The sequence below is a fragment of the Tenebrio molitor genome, chromosome 4 (genome assembly GCF_963966145.1).
Source record: "Tenebrio molitor chromosome 4, icTenMoli1.1, whole genome shotgun sequence".
Taxonomy (NCBI): Eukaryota; Metazoa; Arthropoda; class Insecta; order Coleoptera; family Tenebrionidae; genus Tenebrio; species Tenebrio molitor.
The window spans coordinates 15,898,110-15,918,077 of NC_091049.1; the positions used below are offsets into that span (position 1 = coordinate 15,898,110).

General features: G+C 34.2%; 2 long non-coding RNA genes across 3 annotated transcripts in view; both read left to right on the plus strand.

Moving 5' to 3' along the window:
- The window catches only part of LOC138128523 (uncharacterized), a 129,825-nt gene that overhangs the window by 56,786 nt on the left and 53,071 nt on the right, over nt 1-19,968 (plus strand). The window lies entirely within an intron of this gene.
- LOC138128867 (uncharacterized) lies at nt 16,320-17,373 on the plus strand. The gene is made up of 2 exons (XR_011158943.1): nt 16,320-17,062; nt 17,118-17,373. It is a non-coding gene; the product is annotated as an uncharacterized lncRNA (long non-coding RNA).

Genomic DNA, 19,968 nt, shown 5'->3' on the forward strand with positions numbered 1-19,968 from the left:
GGTTTCACCACTAGGTTTCTGCTCTTTGACCAAAGACAAAAGAATATTTTGAAAACACTTAACACTAGGAATATCGGGGTCCTCTAAAATTGTGCCTCTTGAAGTAGATGGTCTATCTTCATCAGTCTGAGGGGCGGGACCTTTTTCATTATTAACACTGTCCTTTTCATCTTGAGAAATGTTTTCAGCTTCCACTTCCATCAGTACTGCATCTTGTTCTTCATCATGACCATTTCTTCTCGACTTCCATTGTAGCTGCAAATCCCTTTGTGATGTTGCCCACAACTAAATCTCTATAAACTTCTTTGAGAATATTAACAAAGTCGGGGTTGGGAATTCTTTTTCTTGGGTTAAGACGCTGCCAACGGACGAGTTCCTTATCCCATGCCGTCTTCAAAGGCCCAAAAATGCAGACATCTAGGGGCTCCAAGTAATGCGTTGCGTAACTAAGGTAACGATGTTGGGGTTGGATGCGTTTACAATTTCGTCACTCAAGGCGTTCCAGTCGCTAAAAACCCGATTCGGAAGGAAATGGCTTCTGACACTTGTCTTAAAATTTTGAATTTTCTGTTTAAGTCGATGGCCGCGCAAATGGATGTTTGTGTTGAATTCAAATAAATTAAGGAATTCGTCAGATTCATTGTTGGTCAATATTTTATAGGTCCATATGAGATCACCCCGTCTTCTGCGGTGTTGGAGAGTTGGCAAGTCTAACATTTGGAGTCTAGTTGCGTATGGAATCGATCTAAGTCCAGCGACTCGTTTAGTAGCACTGCTTTGAATTCTCTCAAGGGTGTCAATATCACGTTGTAAGTGAGGGGACCATATCACATTCACATATTCCAGCAGAGGACGTATATAGACTTTATATAATTTTTTGAAAGTTTCAAAATCAAGACGACGAAAAACCTTGAACATTAAATAACTAGATCTGTTCGCACGTTTTGTTATGAAACATGCATGAAGTTCCTTTAAAGCATTTACAATATTTCGAGCATTGTCTGTGACAACTGCTACTACTTTATTATTTATTTCCCATTTTAACATAGCCAAATTTAAGTTGTGAGCTAGATTTTCACCAGAATGACTGTCATATTCAAAAGGCATTTCCAAACAAAAGTTTTGTGTTCCAAAATTTTGGTTGATGCCATGTGCGGTCAAACTAATAAAATAATTAATATTGGAAGACTAGTCCACAGATCCGTAGTAATTACAATGTATGGAATATGTTTCAATTCTATTTGTACTTTATTTTTTATACGTGAATACATATGGGAAAGAACTGTTTCTGTTATGTACGTTCTGGATACAATCTTATACTTTGGACAAAGCTTTCGCAAAAGTCTACAGAATCCTTCCTTATTAACAAGATCAAGGGGTTCCATGTCCAGACAAATAAGTTCAGCTATCGTTTGCGTTATCTCCTTTGCTCGAGGATGATTGATGTTATACATACCACAAATATTTTCCAAAAGATGAGGAATCGTTGCTTGTTTCTTTATTGGTGGTGTATCATCACTCGTAGTACTATTATCCAAACTTGCGTCATATTGAGTCTTTATGACTTGATCTGCATGGAATCGCTTGACATGTGCCCACATGTTGCTGGTGTTAAAACTTTAGCGGCTGCATTTTGACCACCACGAGAAATTTCACTACCACAATAAGTGCATTTTGCTTTATTTACGTTATCTGTTACTTTAATAAAATGCTTCCAAATATCACTTGCCTGGCGTTTAGACATTTTGACAAACACACGACTGGTAGAAATAACACTATGGTCCAGGCGATTGTACGATGAAGGTACGCAGCCGAGACGACTTGTCAACATAAAGTGGCTGACGAATTAAAATTCCGAGGCAAGGTAAAACGACATCGATCCGCGTTATTATTATTGCTACTGTGATTCGCCTGCCCTGCTCAAGCTCGTAATCCCCTTGTCATAACCCCATTAAAACCCCCACCGGTTGTGACAATATAACTAAACAAACAAGGAGAAGAAAAAAAAAATAGTTACACTGCGCTAGTGGCAATAAATAAATTTTGAAAATTTCTAATTGACACGTACAACAAACGAAAAGCCACAATTAAACGACCAATTATAACTTATCCGACTCGAAGGACCAAACAGTGTTTTTCTCCAGGGCAGTTAAATCAGTTTTTGTTGATTGAAGTTCACCTAAACGAAGAGCTTTGCTCGATTTTCTCCGTGATCCACAATTCGTTAAATCAGAATTAACTGAGGACCCCGAAGAGACTATGGGTGGATTAACGAACATTTTGGTGCCAATTCTAGCAAGTGCGTTTCAGGACACGCTACGATGTTTGTCTTTTAACGACGATGGTCAAAGTGCTTCTTCTTACAAAATGTCCCTCAATGGCAGGGGGTTTGTCAATCCCGACCTTAAACGACATTGTGAAATCGTTAACGCGCAACAACCAATTTGTGGTGGAATTTTTATGTTTTCAGTAAGTTTTATATTGTCTAGTTTCTGTGTTAACCTCAGATGAGGACGGTGTAATAGCAATAGCACCGCTAAAAGAAACTGATAAATTATTGGCAAATATCCAACATGGGTATGAAACACCACCGTATTTCACAATGGGCAATTTTACATACACGAGCATAGCTTAAAAATGGGATGTTATACACAAGTTGAGTACATAATTGTTTGCAATACCATTGTCACTGCAAAATAAAATTATTACGAAGAACTGATAAAGAGTAAAATTACGTTTGGTGGCTAAAACAAAAATTATGTCGTAGAAATAAGTTGTCAGTGTCAGTTAGAAGGATTAAAAATACTTACACCGTCTTCATAACAAATCTTGATCAATTTGGTTAGGTACTTTATTTTGTAATTCTTCATCTGCGGACTGTGTTTTAGCTGGCCCTTTAGATTCGCGGTTTCAGGACTTTCTACATTTTCATTAGATGTTTCAAATGCTATTTCATCGGGTGTTACCAGTGCTATTTCATCAGGTGTTACAAAAGCCACTTTATCACCTGTTACAAATAATTTACCATCTCCAAGTCCCACAGTTTCATCATCTTCCGTTGCGTCATCTTTAAAAAAAAAAATCCAGATTTTGTACAGAGTTAGGGACTCATCATTAAATTCTTGATTATTTAAAATTACATCTAAAGATTCAAACTTTTTTGTAAGATCTGCTCCAGCAAAATCAAGAAACGTTTTGTAATCCGTAGTAACAGAAGATGCGGGTGTTATCTGAAAGTGAAATGATTTGGGAATTATATCTGTGGCGGTCGTGAAAAAGTAGGTAAGTCGAAAATGTTAATTTTTCAGGGCAACGATTCAAAATTCCACATCATTCCTAAAATCCTGTAATTAAATAGAAACTTCTTTCTACCTGTACTTGCTTTCAATATAAGTAAATTTTAAACTGTGAAAATCTGAATTATTTAATTCCATGATTTATTATTAAGGTGTAAACATCGTTAACTCATTTTTGAAATTATTTGACTTACCTACTTTTTCACGACCGCCACAGATATATTAATGTTTATTAATGGAAATCTACCTCAATAGGTTTATTATCCTTTGCTAAACACTTTGAAAAATCTATTGCATCAGTATTAAAGGGACCGTCAATATTTATATTTTTTGACATTAGATAAATTTCAATTTCGTGGAACCATTTTCTAATATTGGTCTCTGAGACACAAGCACTTGCTGCACTTACTGCCTCGCTAGTTCTTTGTACAATTGTTGGGTGTCTCTTTAAAAATGCCCACTCTATGGGAATGTTAGAATTATGATGTGAAGAAACAACCTTTTGTGTCAAATTATATAAGTATCTATGCATATAAAAAAGGACCACAGATTAACACAAAAAAGTTTAATCAGAATCGCTACTTAAATATTCTTCGTCTGAAGAATCTGAATCTTCATTGAGGTTAACAATAATAGGAGAAGTATCCGTTAAATCAAAATGCACTTCTCTTTCCATCGGTGTATTTCTTCGCAGTATGCTGTACTGTGTTTGTCCAAATTTGGGGAGTTACAGTTACCAAACAAAGATATCAAACTTTCCACAGACCGGCCATCTCTACCAACATGTTTAATGTAGTAACATTTTGCAATTTCCCAGACATTTTCAATTGCATTGAATATGCAATGATAGGGTGGAAGTCGAAGAACTCCATGTTCTGCTTGCAGCGCCAGGTTATCCACTATGTATGATTTTGGTGGTTTATGTCTGAAAGCAGTTTACAAAATTATTGGACCAACTAATATCCAAATATGTGCGTATAATTTCACTTTTTTTAGCAATTATGGTTTTAGACTGGCTCAAATGCGATATTTCTTTCACGCAACCAGTTTTGAATTTCAGCCTTCTTTGAATTTGAAGTAGGTGATTTGTTTTCGGTGTCACAATGGTATGTATGATTTTACCGTGATAATCAGTTTTTCGTTGACGATGAAAAAATCAGTTCCGCCCCTTCGATAAAACCATCGCAGTTTCCTGTATGAACAATTATTATGAATTTAATTATAAGCTTTTAATATTTTCTTTAGAAGGATTTCAAATAACAAACCTTTTTCCTTCGACTTTTTTCGTACACTTTTTACGTTGTTCTCTTGTCATGATTTACTTATGGTTCCATCCTGGAATATATCTACGTTTCATCTATAAAAACAAAATTAAATAATCCCTCTTTCATAAAAATATAAGAACGTAAAAAATTAATTCTTTTAAAAACAATATGGCTCATTTCCGTAAGTCCACGACGTAAATTGTCTTTTTTCCACTGGAAGCCTATATTTAATATTCTCCAAAGCGATTGTCTACTTCCTTCAAAAATATATTTTTCTTGTAGTCGTACTAATAAAGGTCGAGAGTAATGTGTTTTTCTGTAATGAAATAAATAATTATGAGAAACTAATTTTACAAAATAATTACATCAAGCTTACTTTCTTTATCCATATCATATATCTGATTCCGAATCTCTGCTTGTATAGTTTAATCCACTGCCGTGACAGGTTTTCTTCTTGGACGCGTTTTTTCGGACTTGTTTGAGGGAATCCACATTTTCTGATGGTTGAAATGCGGTTTACCACGGCGGTCTTTAATTCCAGGCGAGAGTGTAGCCCCCACTCCAGCGTTAATGAAAACGGCAAGGCAATAGTATTAAGTACATAAGAATAAGAAAACAGAACTGCGAGCTATTGCAAAGTTTTCAATTTCCTTTCCTTACTAGAATTCGTCTTTCTTGCAGCTACAACATTTTTTCTAAGTTTCTTGTAATTAGATAATAATATATTACATATGATACTAATTATTTTTGCGACTGAATCGAATATCGGCCTATTACATAAACAAGTGTCCCTAATCACTCGAACAATTTCTTCGTCCCGATAAATGTTCATTTTTACCACATGTCTAAGCAGTGCGTGGTGGTTTTCAGAAAGATTTACAAACATTGTTTCCAACTGGGGTGAAACTAAACTATGCATAGTTTTTATGCTTATGTTTTCCAATTGCAATTACAATATTTGACGGTACAGTCAAACCACCTCGATTAATATTTTGCACATACTCCGAATCAAACTCATCCCCTATCAATATTGCTGCACAATTTTCACAGTTTAAATTAAATTTGGCTTTTAAAACATTTTGGTCACTGACGTCTTCTATAGAAATTGCATCAAACGACGGAAAAATAAAGGTTTTAGCAGAGTCTTTTAAATTTATCCAATTATTTCGAATACATTTGGCAATATGCACCGTATCAAACATGATAAACATGGATGGTCAATATCTGGCATGTATACAACGTCAAGATCCGCAGAATTTTGTCTCAATATTGAGAACATACTTTGATTCAATCTATTGTTGTCTGAAATTATGCACAATACTTTGAAGCCATAGGCTTCGAGAAGTCTGACTACTTTTGCCGTCATTGTGGCTAGTTCTTGGCCTGTCATGCTTTTTACTGGAGTTAAATTTACAACATGCTCATAATTTGAAAATAAACCCGAAATAAGAAAAGCCTGTATAGTTTTTGCCTCTTCTAGTTGATTTGAATTTTGGGGAAAACCTTTTAGTTTGCCAGAAATATATTCTACCGACTCTTTGACATAAATTTCGCCCAATTGTAGTACAACCCATCTATCAGAATCCTTGTTTAACTTATCACCAGTTAATTTCAAAAAGTGTTGTGTTTTCTGACGCATTCTCAGGAGATATATTTAAAGATGCTGTGAGCCGTTGAATATACTTTGGGTGAGGTAGAATAAGAATATTATTCGATCTCAGCGTTTCGTAGCATTTTTTTGATTGCATAAAAATCAAAAAGGCGGTTTTGTTCTTTAAAAATAAGAGAAAATTGTTCAGTTAAAAAAGACATTCGGTTGACTTTCTCTTCACTGTTATCTTCTTGCATTAATTTATATTTAATTGTTTCAATTCTATCCGTCACAGCCTTTATCATAGATTCCAGACTAACTATCCCACCTCCACCCGGCGGCACGGCAATTTTGCCGGAGTACATACACTATTACGGATATTACTATCAAGTAATAGTGCAGTGCTTATCAACATAATTACCGGCGTCTTGCCTCCGCATTTTGACTTTGTTGTGTATTATGTTCTGTGTCAATGTTAAGGAACTTCCTCACGATGTGACATGAGTATAATAATATACCTTTTTGAATTTCAACTACCAATGTGTTATCTAAATCCAGAATTTTTAAATTTTTAAAAAGAGATTGCGGTACTATTCCCGTTGCTGAAATTACAAGTGGTAAAATCGAAATTTTTTCTAAACACCAAAGATTTCTCATAGCAACGGACAGCTCTAAATATTTATTAATTTTTGTGTTATATGTCTGTGTTATATTATGTGAATTTGGAACAGCTATATCTAAAAGATATGCTTGCTTTTGTTGTTTATTTAAAATTATAATGTTTATCTAATAGATGGTTTAAATTTTTTTCTAATTTTGACCACATATTCAGTTTGTTGCTGTCACATAAAATAAATGTTAAATACTATAAAATCTCCCAAACTCTCGCTGGACGAAGTATACTCAGAAATGCTGGAAATAACGAAGAAAATAATTGTAAACCTGATCACAATCGTTCAAAATTATTATGTCACTGGCTAGTAAAAGACAAATAGTCAAAATCTTTTTTAATATTTAAAATAAACGAGATCGAAGCTGGACTTTTTGATGTTTAAGAGGTATGGAATTTTTTAATTTTTTTCCTCATTATTTTCTAATACGAGTTGACATTGTCCCATTGAGTTGTTCCGTAGTATCGCAAACGTTTCGTGATTGATGTTTTTGTTGACGTAAATCGCCTGCGCCCAAGAACCGTACACTATAGCCCCTCTACTACAAATAGTACCGACATCCCGGAGCAAACCTGACGGGAAAATTGAAACAAAAAAGTTCCCAACGAAAACTACGTGCCGTGTGATTTTCAATTAGACGCGGGAAAATGTAAGCACGATGGATGATGGAAACGTCATAACATAACCTTTGGTCATGACTCATGACAAACAGATGTTCCAAATGATTTTACCAAGTATTGATGCATGTTAAAACTAACTCAACAAACAATAACAACGCATTGTTTTATAAATTGTGTTTACTCATTGTGTAACTACTATTTACATTTTTTTGTTTTACATTTACATTAGAGTTCTTAATGACAAAGTACATACGTGTGCGTAAATATAAATTAAGAAGATGTTTAAACACTCCACTACACTCACAAATACCAACATGCCACTGTATGTGAATTATTTGCAACTCCAGTGCAGTTAGATATGCATGATTAACTTGTAATATTGCAACATTTGCACGAAAAAGTGATTCGATTTTAACAAAAATATGAAAAATGAATGCTGTTGGGACTACAAATGCCTTTAAACGGGACAGCATACTATACGCTTCAGTCTGTGGATGAGGGGATCGATTAAATTCGCGAAACAGTAGTCGCAGTGATTATGTCGTTCTTTCACTTGATGAATAATATTACCTAGTAAATAATATAATGAATTTAATTCATTATGACTTATGTCAACATTAGCACTTAAATGGATCACAAACGGCTCATTTTCCTTGTTATCTGAACAGTCCAAATCTTTGGTATCTTCAGAAAGAAACGTTTTGGAAAATTGAAACAAAAATTCTGCATCTGATTCTGCATAATTGGATTTCTGTACTGATTTGCTATACTGTCCCAATGTAATGAGTCGTAAATGGCTTTTAAACTCCCTTGCAGTAGGTCGTGGATTCCTAGCTCTGCAAGAACTAAACAAGTTCTCCAACGCATCTTGCGAAAGCCTGCCCAACATTACAAACTTGAAGTTGTGTGTATGAAGATACAATTGTTGTATATCTAAGGCCGTTTGAGTACACAATAACAGTCCAGCCTGAAATGGCTTTCAGCCTTTACCATCTACATACATATCACAAATAATGTCTTTAAAATCATTGAAAAATTGAATAGTGTCAGTATATACAGTTTCATTTGCATGAGATATTGCCGACTTGAAATGCCGTTCCGACATTAAATAAAACCATTTGGAAATTGGTTTTATAAACCAAGTAGTAGTATGATAGGATTCAGAAAACACTTTCTTCAAAATCAGGTAATGTATTGCGGCTGCTATATCATTGTTAAAAAATTTAAAGGCGAATGAGACATTCATCTTCTCAAAGGTGTTGGGCGTTAAAACACTCCTGCATAAATATGGGGCTAGCTTCAAGTCATACTGTGCATCAAATTGCAATAGTTCTTCTACAGCATTGGCAGAGACGGTTGGATGAGGAAGGTTGTATTTTGCCAATGTTTTGTTACTGAACGAAAACGTTTCTCCGTTAACGAGTTTTTTAGATTCTTGACCACATGACATGCATCTGGCATTACAAATAATTTTGCTGATCCCACAGTCGGATGTTCTGTAAAGTTATGTATTGTAGAATGTCTATTGGCGTTAGTTTGCGGGCGGGTGCGGGTGCCCTTGGTTATTATCTTGTTCCCATGAAATTGATGGGCGGAGCCAGGAGCTCGCCATTTTCTATATACAGTTGGGTGTTGTTAACATTACATTTCTACGAAACTCATGATTTCCTGCCGGAGGTGGGGCCGGGATATACGTCTTGTTTTGTTTATTCCTTTTTTCAGCTGCTGCAGCTCTGTTTCTTTCGACAATGTTTTTCTTCTGTTGATATTTTTCGCAATCAGTACTATTCGCCAAGTGTCCTTGTAGTGGAGTAACGATAAACAAAAATACGGCGTTATTTCGGAACCGGTAGCAAGAGGTCCGATTGTAATAATTTTTTTTTTAATGTCATGAATACAAAATACTAAAACCTTTATAGGTTAAAAATTGACGCTCATAGTGGGAAATACACTCACCGGCACAAAAAGCGACTCATTATGATTTCTTTAATAAATAATCTTGAAATTATATTTGTGCTTATTTTTTTTTTATAATAGTCAAATTGGGATATTTTCAAAGATCGGGAGTGCTATGGTCACCATGGTAACCGAATTGTTTTGTTTAAATAAATTATTGAAAAGTTTGCGCTACTTCCATGTCGTGTTTTTGTCGGTTGTTTTACGTGTTAAAATTTTTAATTTGACAATACGAGATACTAATTCAAAATACTGTCAAATTGTGACAATTTTTTATAACATAGGTACAATTTTTTTCTAAAAAATAACTTTTATCATTTTTCATTAAAATCTTATTTCCTGTGTTTAATGTTTTGTTTGTCGGATATTCTTTGGCAAAGAATAACTTAAGTAGCACCTACCAATACAACATGATACCAAAAAAAATTCTAAGACAATGAATTACTTAAAATTCAAAGTGAGTAGAACTCTTCAAACGATCATTGTGACGGGTATTGGTAAAAAAATATACAAGAGATGCTGAAAGTAAAAATTTATTAAGAGTGTATTATAAAAATTAAATATTTTCCCCGGTTTCATCCTCTTCTATGTCATTTTCATCTAAAATTGTTGATGGTGGGCAATTACAGCGGCCTATTTTTGAACACGTTGTTTTTCAGGAATGGAAAAACAAAATAATCAAGGCAAGTTGTTGGTACAGTTGGGAGTAAAAAAACGGACATCAAAATTGTGACATTTTCAAAAATTCAATATAACCCATTCTTTATTGTCAATGTGACAGTTTATGACAACTGGAACATTTGAAGAATTGATCAGACGTACCTACTACCTTGTCAAAAATTAATTACTCCCTATATTTCCAACTTTTAGAGAAATAACGTTTTTCATGTTGTGTAACTAGAATTTTAAGAAGTAATTTTGAATGCCTAAGGTTGGTTACTATAAATTGAGGGATTAAGTTCAATTAAATATGCCGACAGAAACCAAAATTGATTGTGAAACGAAAAATCATCTATCACTTAGCGAGACATTAGTCATTCATTAATTTGCAACTGTGACAAGGAATTAGCCACAGCCTTACATTTTTGACATACCTTTTGTCTGCCACCAGAAACCACATAGCCCCCAACCTACCCAAATTTATGGCAACCTAGTATCGAATATCCCTAAATCCTAGAGAGTAATTTATTTTTGAAACGATTGTAGCTCAGTAATTAACTAAACAGTCACAATCAGTCTAAATAAGTGTAAATGTAGGAAGGGCGGTTTCACACTTATGACTGTTATGTCAAAAATTATGTCTGGTTTTTTACTTTACTCTCCACTCTAAGTGCCTTGAAAGTTCGGAAACTTTTGTTGAAATTCCTCGAAAACTAGAGGTGTTGAATAGGACGATTCGCCGTTTCTGAAGTAACACTGCACAATGAAATTTTTTTGCTCTGAAGTGAACATATTGCAATAGCAATTTTAATAGTCAATAATTAATAATGACAGTTCTCCATTGTAATGACATCTGATGACATTTGAATTACATTTTTACGTGTTGCCAACTGAAGCGTATTACTCACGGACCTCTGGATTTTTTTTATTTTCGATCGCATGGTATTAATAAACACTTTTTTGTCAAAAACCATTAAAAAGAATTATATATTTTCTTCAAAAAATGCTAACTATGCGACTCTAGAAGACAAACTGAACGTGTTTCTATCTGAGCCGGTCAACACTGGGCTACCGAACATCTGCCTATTGTTCTTTTTTTTTCCACATACAATTAATTCCAAACAAGTTTCAATATAACAATATACTCTTCCCAATGTCATTCTATATTGTTCTCGAGTATTTTTCTTACGAAAATAACGATTTCTAACTGGAAATTTTCAGTTCTTATAAATAAACAATAAATTAATGAAACAAACAATGAGCGGCAATTTTTAACCTATAAAGGTTTTAATATGTTTTATTTACAACACATTAAAAAAATTTCGTTCAAATCCGAGCTCTTGCTACCGGTTCCGAAATAAAAACCTAACGTTACTTCACTATTGGCCACAGTTGGCGCATTTAATCTTCCTCTGATCCTCTTCCACGTTCGCGCACGTTAGGCACTTTGCTGTGGCAAAACAGTTCGTCGCAGCGTGCCCCCAATTTTCAACGGGGCAACCTACTATACCTACAAATTAGTCAGTTCTACCAACCTTGCTATTTTTAAATTTTGCCTTTGATTTTTACGGAGTATTTTAATGTCTTTTTGTTGCAAAACGGAATGACGACTGAAAAAGACAGATTCACATATTAGAAAAATTGTGTTAGAACGCACAGTCAACAAATCATCTTTTCATAAACATCAATCGGCAGGTGGAGTTCAATATTATATTCAATAATTATAATGTTAAAAAAAGACAAAAAATAAGAATCTAGATATTATTTACAGCTACCCTCATTTCAATACTTCTACTGCTTGAACATTTTGCAGAAGTGATGGCTGAAATTTGGAAGTTTGTGATTTTAAGAAAATGTGAACTCTACACGTAAAAAATAAATTTGTAATGCGCTGTAAAATATAGTGGCACGTAGGAAATGGATTGTTGTCAACTGTCGATGGAAATATGGATCATAAATTTTCCAGTTTTACCTCTCCCAAAACAAGCTTGTTGCTATACTGCCGGAAAAAAACACTTCAGCTGCTAGGATGATATCAAACAATCTCTTATCAAGATAAATTAACAAGTTTTCCTTATACGATTTAAATTCAACTAAAGCCTTTATCTCTGCAGCGGCTTTATTGGGTTTGTAGTGATCGAAGACATACAGTAATTGCAGTGAAGTTGTTTTTTTTAAACGTTATTAATCACTGAGCCCAGGAAATAAAACAATGACTCTTTTTCCTGAATATTAATGTCATGATTTCCTTCTTCAACTTGAAATTCAATGTTCGGTTCCATGATATTGTTTTGTTCGGGTTGATTTGTTTCTAACAAATCAACTATGAATGCTCGTATGAAAATACTAACTTCGCAAAGTCGAACGTTTTCAGATAATTTTCCTCGTCCAATATTTTGAATCCAAGCCTTATATCGGCTTTTATCCGACTTAGGGCCGGTTTTTCAATCGATGATTAACATTTTGATTATCTAATAATTACTTCTTGATTAATTTCAAATTAATCATGGATAGCGTTTTTCAAACCAAAATTCAATTATGATTAGCTAATTAAAAATTAACTGAAAGTTTGTTACGTTGGTATTAACTTTTCTGTCAAATTTGACAACTTGGTGGTTTGTGATTTGTAACAATTTCAAATTTAGGTAATTGTTTACTTTAGCTACTTGTGGACACCCTTAGGGAGTCCTCCTACATCGTTTCCCACCACTCAAACCTTGTGCAAATGCCGTTGTTTTTCTTTCTTGTTGTGTTTCAAGGTCGCATCATTGATCAATGTCTAAAGGGCAAGGAACATTCATTTGCACAAGGTTTGAGTGGTGGGAAACGATGTAGGAGAACGCCCTGCGGCTGTCTAGCCAGAAAAAACGCGAAAATTCCACAAATACCTAGGTAAAGTAAACAATGACCCAAATTTGTAATTTTGGTTCATCCTAATTTCCGCATTTTCTCCACCTACTGATTGTATTTCTACAGTCTATGCCCCTATAATACAATTAGAAAATCTTGCTATGTTAAAGAGAAATAAGTGAGAACAGAGTCAATTGCTTTTATTGTGCCCTAACAGTTGGGTATCAATCTCTAACCATTTTACCAAGGATAATTACATCCATAAAGCAATTGACTCTGTTCTCACTTATTTCTAGAAGTACTATAAAAAACTTTTGTTTACATTCGTTAATTTCATTTCGGTTTGGGGGGATTTTAATATAATTTGGACGCAACGCCGCTAGAGCTCTACTTGTGTACACCACAAGTCTCCAGCCACGCTCCTATTGCATAAAATCGCAGACTAAAAAGCAACTGATTTTGAGGCGATAGACAGTCATTTCTGAAATAAAAATTTTGCTGGTATTTTAACCCCTGAATTTGATGCAGACTACTCCACAACACTTATCGGTTAGTTTGATAGGAAATAGCTTCTTCTATTTCTTCTAACAATATTTCTACTGTTCGCGAACACAAACGAAAACGACTAAAAAAATCTTTTTGGTCCCATTCTTCGAAGTGATTGGGCCTAAAGCGTATAGTTTTTGGCCTTCGTGACTCTTCATCACTACTATAAGCATTAACGTCATAAATATCATCAATCATTATTCTTTGCTCATGGTTTTACTATTTTAATAATAAATTTTCAATAAATCGGCAATGTCACTTTTGACGTTAATCATTAAATTCCGATTAATTCACAGAACATCGTATGATTAAGTTAATCAAGAATTAACATGAACTTTTTTGTTAATCATAGGTTGAAAAACGGTAACATTGTGTTAATTACAAATTAAACCTTAATCAAAAATTAATCATCGATTGAAAAACCGGCCCTTAGGCAAACGGTAAAAGCTTACTCCAGAAAAGCTTCGGCAATTAACGGCACAACAAGACGGCATTATTGCTGAATAATTTTCAAATGGACTTTTTAAATTTCGAGCGTCAATGTGACAAATTCGCGACCGTAGCGCCCCGAGCGGAATTGTGAGTGGTGCTGTCATCCGAAGCTGGCACCCGTGTCGGTACTTTATATGTATCTACTGGCTTTGCCTGGTATCATAGATAATTATAATAATGTTGTTGGATTGAATATCAGTTGTGCAAATCGCACACATTTGGCATTAACTTTCATATGAGTTGTCATAGTAACAGGTCAGGTCATTTGCACCACTGATGTTAATTCCAACGTGAACAGATATTAGTTCGTTTTATATTTTCTAAAATTTCTAATAGTGTATTTCTTTTTATCTTTTGTTTAACAGTTTTCCTCCAACAGTTTTATTAAACTCGCAGAAGGATATGTTAGGTGTCCTCTGCACCTAGTTTCCTACAATTGTTGAAAGACAAGAGGAACAATCGACTGATTTATGCCTTCGAGCAATGGCACCGCAAACATATACAAATGCCTCTTCATTGTCTTCGAACATAATCATAGTACCATAACTAAGGTCTTCTTCTATGGCTTGATCTAATTTTAAATCAATCTGGGCTTTTGTGGGGTTATAATGGGCTGGTAAATTGTAAGCGAATAATTCAGTTGGATCACGAACCAGGGCATCAAGCGTGTTTGCTCCTGTTATGTTACTACCCTTGGGTGGTTTAATAAGGGAATAGAGTGACATGAGCCGAAAAATTTGAGCTACTTGTAGGTACTGACTCAGGATTATTATTTGCTCCACCACTAGTTCTCAATAAACCAAAAAAATGCTCAAGAGGATCTTGGTTGATTCTTGTGGTCCAACGTGAACAGATATTACTATCGTATATAGAATGCAAAGTCAATGTATGCGAATTTTTTTGGTTTTAAGAGCTTAGCCCCAAATATAAAGATGTCGCTTGTAATGTTTCTAGCACAGGTTTCTATGAATATGTATCATTTTTCCACGTCCTCCCAAATACATAAGACACTCGTCACTTATCCCCGCCAGTCGCATTCGAAAAATGTCTGTTTTTGATAATTGCTATTGATAACATAGAACATATATGTTTTAGATTTTGGAAAATCATACTGATAATAACGAGTCTCTAGGAGGCCGTGTTTTTTTTTTTAAATTGTGACAGTAAAAAAATGTCAAAATATAATTGTCCAGCTTTTAAATGTTTTAATAAAAACTTCTCTCGGCACCGCTTTCCGAACCCTTTGAGAGATCGAATCAGATTTTGTAGATAGAAATCCTTTTGCGAAAATCCATACTTAGAAAACTAAACGCTAAAAGACAAAGAATTTTTTATAATTTAGCGAATTTGCGGAATTCATTTTGCTTCAGATTTTACCAGTAGTGGAAGACTAAGTCGTAGTGCCTGTCCCGAACAACCTGCTTTTGAAGGTAAATAACAGTTAAAGTGGTTTGTATTTTTGTATTTTTTTAAATGTATTTTTCACGTTGTAAAAATAAATCAGTTTAAATATTAACATTTTGTGACACCGAAAACAGTTTCACAAAGATCAATTTTATAGCATCGTTTCTAGTGAATTTGGGGTTGGTATTGAAAGTAAATTTCAGTGTTAAATGTGATGTCATTTGCACCTGAATCCATGTTTTGGATCAAAATAAACTATTAAGGGGGTAGATTATTATTGTACGGTTGGCTTCAAAAAAAAACGGGAACTGTCAGAAAAAGTTCTGTCAAATTTTATTAAATTTTTATAGTTTGAAACGGTCTTTTAGAATTTAGGTTAAAAAACTACACTTATGTGTCAGAAATGTCAGTTATGCAAATACAAATACTACTGTTAAACAGACATAAATTGACAAATTAAATTTCCAATTCACATTAGGTCTAATTTCATTTCCCGTTTTTTTTGAAGCCAACTGTAACAACATCTGGGAAACCATTTAAAATTTAATTTTCAATGAAATGACATTGCTTCGTCAATACCAACCCAATTCCATTAAAATAAAAGTCACTAGATCTATGCCTGGTGTTAAAGTCACTACAAAGCATATAATTATAAAGGAATATAACGCGCCTTAGCTACCTTCCTTATGCGTAGAAAGTCTTGCCATCAAAGTGAAACAAAAGACAAGTGTCATCTCACTCGTTGAGACTGCCCACAAATGCGCATGAGTAAGAAAATATTCGGTTTGAGCGGCATTCCGGGGTTTTGACATAGTTTAAAAAAATAATCACGCCGAATTATTAAAAAACATTCGTGATGATTATTTTTGTTGTAATTTTAACTAGATTAGCACTCATCTTTGTTGCTATTAAGAAATCCCACTCGTGAGATTTCTATAGCAACAAAGATTTGTGCATCTAGTTAAAATTATCATCACTTATATGTAATTACATAGTAATTACCGCTGAATTTTTTTTTTATATTTACCTACACTTCTCACAAATAACATGAAAATGAAAAATTGTTCAAAATGAATAAAAATTGTAAAAAAATATGGACAGAAAAACGCAGATAGGTTTTTAAAAATATAATAAAGTTATACAGGGTGTCCCAGAACTCGCGGATCAAATTTACAGTGCGTTTTCCTTGGTGATAACTGAAAGCAATAGCGTTTAAAAAAAAGGACAGGGTATAATCGATTTTTTGTAATGAATAATTCAAGTTGACCAATCAGAAGGACGCTGTTAATTTGAATTTCACGTAAATTTAACCAAAGGTTTGAATTGCCTAGCAACATAATTCTAGTAAGACTGGTATGGAATTTCAAGTAAATGTTTGGGCAACTGTGAAGATTTTGACAACGTCAAGTTATAATTTGATTCGAAACTGTCAAACTTCGTATTGAAATCATATATACAGCTGCAGAGTATGCCGAAATGCTCATAATTTATGGAGAGTGCCGGCGCAATGCACGTGAGGATGCAAGGGAATATGCAATACGTTTTCCACAACGTTTGCCATATCCAAATTATAACGTATTTCTATGGTTGGTGTACCGTGCTCGAGACACTGGGTCCTTGGTGCCTACCTGACAAGAAATTGGTGGTCCCCCGCGAGAAGTTAGAACGCCAGAGACTGAAGATGCTGTTCTTCAGTCCTTTGATGACGACGGTAGAAGAAGTATATTTGAAAAACTACATTTACCGCGAACCTATCAATATTTTAGAAGAACTAAATAACCAAATTCACGAAACACTGGCTACTGTTATTCCTAATGTGCTTAGACTGGCAAGGGAAAATTTAATGAAACGAGCTCGCCTATTCCTTCAGATGAAAGGTGGTCAATTTGAACACATGTTATAAATTATTCTTTTTATTTTGCATGTTTCTTATTTCATTTGTTGCATTCTACATCGTTTAGTTATAAAATTTGATCTTAAATGTTTACTAATAATGATGCTAAAATAAATAGGTATGTTCAATCCAGTTTTGTCTTCTTTCTTTCAAAACTGCCACTATGCTTGATTTGTTGCTCAAAACCTACGTGTAACTCCAGCTTTTTTAGCAATGTCAAGAATGTTCCTAAAAGTCTTTTCTTTCATTTCGACGATGACTCGTCCCGCTCGTGTAGCTGCGCTAATACGTTGCAGATGCAGAGTGTATGCACAGGAGTCAGGATAAATTTCTTGTGATTCCGATTCACTTCACAGGCCCTGCATATTTCACTTTTTACTAAGATTTTTAAGGTAGTAATATGTATTACTCACTTGACGCTACGTCGCCATTTTACCTTCCATCAACAAAGGTTCAATTCATCATATCCCTCCCGTCAATTTCCCATACCCCTCAAGGTTACAATTGCTCTGGAAATTTTCGCTCATAACAAACCATATTTCATTCATTGTCGGAAGAAGAAACTTCTTGCGTTCCCTGATTTAGATTCTATACAATTATTCACCTGTCTTTGGCGCAATTATCCCATTTTTGGTTATTTCAAAATTAGCTGTCACTTTTGACGTCTGTTTCGACAAGTTGACCAGATAAATATTGAAAATAATTTTATTATTCATCGAATTATACGTTGCTTGGCAATTGAGGGAAGGTACTCAATTTTCTCATAAAGGGAAAATTAGATCGAGCTCTATTGGTCAATTTGATTAATTCATAACTAAAAAGCTGTTGCACCCTGAATATTTTTCTAAACGTTTTTTACCTTCATTACCATCAAGGAATATACAGTTTCAATTTGATCCGCGAGTTCTGGGACACCTGTATATAGAAAAAAAAACCTAATACATATAAACTTATTGATTTCGGAATAAAATTAACTTCGTGTATTTATGTCGAATGTTCGAATCCTTTTCTGATCTTGATCGACCGTCGTGATGAAGTCGAACAGTTAAATAATATTTTAACATGTTAATTAACCAGTAAATCAAGTAAATAACAAAATCGAATAAAAGTGGTTTTATTGTCTTTCTCTTGACTTGCGCTTTTAAAAAATACCAAATTCACCTACCTCACCTTCTCTACCTTCAAAGAATAAATAATATTTCTTATACTATGCATAATTTTTTTTGAGGTTATATTTATCAATTGAGATTTTATAACCAATTTGGTTAGTTTAGTGGAGTGCTGGAGGCTGGAGTAGCTAAGGCTAATCCTTAGCCTTATACAATACAAGTTAGGAAGATACAGAAGTCAGAAACTCAGAACTAAATAGGCTAATTACAAAAATTAAATGTTTATTGTTAAAAAAAAATAAACTATTGAACTGTAAACTGTAACATCAAAAAACACAACATAAAGCATAAAATAAATGGAAAATCTTTGGCAACTTATTAGTTATTCATCACTATCTGAAGCCCCTGAATCAAATTGCAAGAAAATTTCTTCTACTTCAGATGTGGAAACGGTGGAACCGATAGATTGAATTTCATCAGTCTCATCATGACGCAAAACTTCATTGCTGTTGCTATCAGTAGTATCAGTATCGGTTGTAGTAGTATTTGAATTTGTGGTAGTAGTGCCCATTGTTTGTTTCTTGTAGCACTTATCTTTTGCACTGTGTAGCTTAACCATGTCTTTGCAAATATTCAAGTTAAATTTTCTAAATACCAATTTCATTATAGTGTCTTTTGTAAGTCGGTTCCTTTTTTGAGTTTTTATGTTCCCAAAACAGCTCCAATTTCTTTCGCTCGCTGCAGCTGTAGCTGGAATGCTTAACAAAATGACTGTTATTTTTGATAATTCTCTTCTGCCACACAAACCTTTCCACCATGTTGTAGGGTCCATTAAATCAGCTGCTTTCATTAGGGATTCTTTCCCCCAAAGCGACACTTTAGCGTTATATTCCCCGATACCTGCATAGAGCTTTTCAACATTTAAATTCAGTTTTTGTCCCAAATCTATGATAAAATCAATTGCCTCATTTTCTTCTTCTTCAGTGAGTGGGTTTTTCCGCAACTTACAATTTAAATAACGTGCTGCCAATTGCGATGGATGAGAAATAAATTCTCGCCTGTTTTTCAAAAAAATCATTATTTGATCTTGATCACTTTCTTCTAGAAAATGAACTCGTTCTCTTAGGTCCTTCTCCATTTGATTCAAAGTATCATGTACATAACTCAAATTAGCTGAGTCTCCTTCCAAATTTGTAATCACATCCGAAGGTACTTTCAGCAATTGTTGAATATTTTCTACTGAAAACCAAAAATTGACATCAAGTATGGTTCTTCTTAAAATTGTAGGCATTATTTTTGTGATATCTTTATTAACTGTAACAGCTTCAATTTGATTTCGGCATTTTAATAAAGATTCTAACATTTTGGCATTGGAACCCCATCGAGTATCAACATCCAAACTTAGTGCAGTTGGCTTTCCCCCATTTTCTATTTGATTTTGTTTTAACATTTCTCTTGGTAGTTGTCTATTTTTGAAAAATTTTATTATATCTTTCACATCTTTAAGTATTATGTCAAAACCATGGATACCAAGAATATCTTTGATTAGCAAATTTATGCCATGGGCCAAGCAACCAAAAATTATTAAGTATGGATATTTTTCTTGTAATATTT